Here is a 4,838-nt window from a genome sequence, read left to right as displayed (position 1 = left end):
TCACTTTTGTTTCCTTTGCCTTTGGGGACATGTCTTGAAAGAAGTTGCTGTGGCCGATGTTGGAGAGGTTACTGCCTATGTTCTCCTTGAGGATTTTGATAGATTCTTGCCTCACGTTGAGGCATTTTATCCATTTTGAGTTTATCTTTGTGTATGGTGTGAGAGAATGGTCGAATTTCATTCTTCTATATATAGTTGTTAAATTTTCCCAGAAACATTTATTGAAGAGACTGTCTTTTTCCCACTGGATATTTTTTCCTGCTTTGTCAAAGATTATTTGAACATAGAGTTGAGGGTCCATATCTGGACTCTCTACTCTGTTCCACTAATCTATGTGTCTGTCTTTGTGCCAGTACCATGCTGTCTTGGTGATCACAGCTTTGTAGTAAAGTTTGAAATCAGGCAACGTGATGCCACCAGTTTTGTTTTTCTTTTTCAACATTACTTTAGCAATTTGGGGTCTCTTCTGGTTCCATACAAATTTTAGGATTGTTTGTTCCAGCACCGTGAAAAATGCTGATAGAATTTTGATTGGGATGGCATTGAAAGTATAGATTGCTCTAGGCAGTATAGACATTTTAACAATGTTTATTCTTCTGATCCATGAGCATGGAATGCTCTTCCATGTTTTTGTGTCTTCTTCAATTTCTTTCATGAGAAAGAAATTGCAGTTCCTTGAGTACAGATCCTTTGCCTCTTTGGTTAGATTTATTCCAAGGTATCTTTTGGTTCTTGGTGCTATAGAAGATATTTGCAAATGGCACTACAGACAAAGGGCTGATATCCAAGATCTATAAAGAACTTCTCAAACTCAACACACACAAAACAGATAATCATGTCAAAAAATGGGCAGAAGACATGAACAGACACTTCTCCAAAGAAGACACACAAATGGCTAACAGAGACATGAAAAAATGTTCATCATCATTAGCCATCAGGGAAATTCAAATCAAAACTACATTGAGATACCACCTTACACCAGTTAGAATGGCCAAAATCAACAAGACAGTAAACAACAAGTATTGGAGAGGATGTGGAGACAGGGGAAGCCTCTTACATTGTTAGTGGAAATGCAAGTTGATACAGCCATGTTGGAAAACAGTATGGAGATGCCTCAAAAAACTAAAAATAGAGCTACCCTATAATCCTGCAATTGCACTACTGGGTATTTACCCCAAAGATACAGATGTAGTGAAAAGAAGGGCCACCTGTACCCCAATGTTCATAGCAGCAATGGCCACAGTCGCCAAACTGGAAAAATCCAAGATGCCCTTCAACAGATGAATGGATAAAGAAGATATGGTCCATACCTACAAAGGAGTATTATGCCTCCATCAGAAAGGATGAATACCCAATTTTTGTATCAACATGGATGGGACTGGAAGAGATTATTCTGAGTGAAATAAGTCAAGCAGAGAAAGTCAATTATTATATGGTTTCACTTACATGTGGAACATAAGGAATAAAGTGGAGGATATTAGGAGAAGGAAAGAAAACTGAATTGGGGGAAATCAGAGGGGAGATGAACCATGAGAGACTGTGGACTCTGAGAAACAAACTGAGGGTTTTGGAGGGGAGGTGAGTGGGGGGGTGAGCCTAGTGGTGGGTATTAAGGAAGGCATGTATTGCATGGAGCACTGGGTGTGGTGCATAAGCAGTTAATTTTGCAACACTGAAAAAAACTAAAATCAAATAAAATTTTTTAAAAAAGAACTTCTTGATGCAATTGGGATGTATCTTCTGATACTTAAATTTTGTATTGAAAGATCAGACAGATCCGTCTCTATTCATATCAAGGACCACAAGACATTAAGATCAGTAATTAAGGATGTTTTTTTAAAGGTAAATATGATAAAATTTAAAATTCTTCATGTAAAAATTAATAGGTATTTAGTGCCAAGGCCCTTGAAAATGACATTAGAGTGTTTGGCAATTCTCAAATTCTCTTTTTTGTCTGTCCTTTTTCTTGCTATTATCAACTAATGTTTTGGGATACTTTTGTGATAGAAAGTATCCCTCTTCCCATGTAGTGTTTATGAAAGGAGCTCTCTGACATTGGTGCCCCTTTGATAACAAAGCCACACACATGAGCCAGTCTCAGAAAACTGGAGCACAAGGGGAAAAAAAATGAAGATTTAGTGTTTAATACTTAATATTTTAGTTCACCACTGAAAGTTAATGCTTTCTATAGTATGAAAAATATGAGATGGTTCTGGTAGAAAGGGTGAGAACTGGAATAATAGTTTCTTCTCCTAACTGGGAGCTTGGGAAATTAATGAATTAGCCTCTGATCCTCAATTCCTCACTTATAAGTTGAGGATTATTATACTTTCTAAACGTAAATATTTTATTCATGTTTTATTCAAAAAAGATGGTTAAGAAACATGTTCAGATGGATCAGTTATCAGTGAAGTTATTTATGGGTCTTTGCCAAATCTCCCCACATTTCCAACTCCCCTTGTACCCCTAGCTTGAATAGTTAAGTTATAGGTAAGAAGTGTACTGTCATGGACAGTATGTTTTTGTCCCCCAGAAAGTCATATGTTGAGATCATAATCCTCAACATGATGATGCTAGGAGGTGGGTTTGGGGAGGTAATGATTGGGATTAGTGCCCTTGTCAAAGCTGCCTTGCGCACCCTTGTCACTTCTGCCATGTGAGGTCACAGTGAGAAGACCAGGAAGGAATGGGATTCTCTCCAGACACGAAATCCTGGTGGCATTGTCTTGGATTTCTCAACCTCTGAACTGTGAGAAGTAAGTGTCTTTTTTATAAGCCACCCAGTCTGTGTCATGTGCGAGCAGCCTAAATGGACTAAGACAATCTTGCTCTTGCTATTATTTTATCAAAAACTCTAACCCAGGAAAAAGCAAAAAATTATTTAGCAGTGCACATGGCACATCCTTTCGTGGTGGTTGCACAGATGTTGCCCTGCCTTCCAACTGCAACAGCAAAACTACCTCAAGTTAAAACAATTCTGAAGGTGCTGAAGAGCAGCCCACTTGTTGCTATTTTGTGCTGCAATGAATAATACTGCTTTGAACATGTAAGTACAAATCTTTGAGTAGACACATATTTACCTTTCTTTTGGGTAGACTCCTAGATGTGGAAATGCAAATCTGTTTACCAAGAGGAGTACTATTACTTCTCTACATCCTTGTAATGTTTGTTATTGTCTGGCCTTTTTAATATAGCTATTCTTGGGGGTATGAAGTAGTATATCATTGTTGTCTTACTTTTCATTTCCCTAATAACAAAGTGGTGCTGATCACCTTCTCATGTGTTTCTAATCATTTGTATATCTTGCCAAAGTATCTATTCAACATTTTGCTTTTTTTTTTTTTTTTTTTTAAGAGAGAGGGAGCATGCCCACACATGAGCAGGGGTGGGGGACAGCGGGTGAGAAAGAGAGATAATCTTAAGCAGGCTCCATGCCCACTGTGGACCTTAAACTCACAACCTGAGATCATGACCCTGAGCTGGGCATGAACTCACAACCCCAAGATCATAACCTGAGCTGAAATCAAGCCTGATGCTTAACTGACTGAGCCACACAGCGAAATGCCCCTACATTTTGCCCATTTTCAAAAATTTAAATTCAATTAATTAACATATAGTGTATTATTAATTTCAGACAAAGTTTTGTGATTCATCAGAAGCATATAACACCCAGTGCTCATTATATCAAGTGTCCTCCTTAATGCCTATCACCAAATTTCCTAATCCCCTCCACCTCCCATCCAGCAACCCTCATTTTGTTTCCTATGATTAAGAGTATCTTGGGACATCTGGGTGGCTCAGTTGGATAAGCATCTAACATCAGCTCAGGTAATGAGTCCAGGGTCCAAGAATCAAGCCCTGCATTACTGAGCAAGGAGCCTTCTTCTCCCTCTCCCTCTGTGTGCTCACTACTTTCTCTCTCTCTGACAAATAAATAAATAATCTTTGGGGAAAAAAAAACATATCTTATGGTTTGTCTCTCTCTCTGACTTTGTCTTATTTTCTTTTTCACTCCCTTCCCCTATAGTCCTCTGTTTTGTTACTTAAATTCCACAAATAAATGAGATCCTAGGATAATTGTCTTTCACTGATTGAATCATTTCACTTAGCACAATACCCTCTAGTTCTCTCCATGTTCTTTCACGGGACAAGATTTCATTTTTGGTGGCTGAGTAGTACTCCACTGCATACATATATACCACCTCTTCTTTATCCATTCAACTGTCAATGGACATCTGGGCTCTTTCCATGGTTTGGCTACTGTGGACATTGCTGCTATTAACATTGGGGGGCAGGTGCCTCTTCGGATCACTATTTGTATTCTTCAAGTAAATACCTAGTAGGGCAATTACTGGGTCAGAAGATAGCTCCATTTTCAAATTTGAAAGTAACCTTTCCAGAGTGGCTTTCCAGAGTGGCTTGCACCACCTTGCATTCCCACCAACAGTGTGAGAGGGTTCCCCCCTTTCCCCATCCTCACCAACACCTGTCAATTCCTGACTTAATAGTTGAACCATTCTGACTGATGGGAGGTGAAATCTCATTGTGTTTTTTATTTGTGCTTCCCTGATGCGCAGTGGAGTGGTTTCTTCATGTGTCTGTTGGCCATTTCTGTGTCTTCTTGGGGAAGTCTCTGTTCATGTCTCTGCCCATTTCTTTACTGGATTATTTGTTTGGGGGGTGTTGAGTTTGGAAAGTTCTTTATAGATTTAGATTACCAGCCCTTTATCTGATAAGACATTTGCAAATATCTTCTTCCATTCTGTTGGTTGTCCTTGGGTTTTGTCCACAGTTTCCTTTGCTGAGCAAAAGCTGCTTATCTGGGTGGAGTCCCAGTA

This window comes from Enhydra lutris, unplaced genomic scaffold (genome assembly GCF_002288905.1).
Source record: "Enhydra lutris kenyoni isolate GAN:26980312 unplaced genomic scaffold, ASM228890v2 scaffoldscaffold17, whole genome shotgun sequence".
NCBI classification, from domain to species: domain Eukaryota; kingdom Metazoa; phylum Chordata; class Mammalia; order Carnivora; family Mustelidae; genus Enhydra; species Enhydra lutris.
This window is presented reverse-complemented; position numbering follows the sequence as displayed.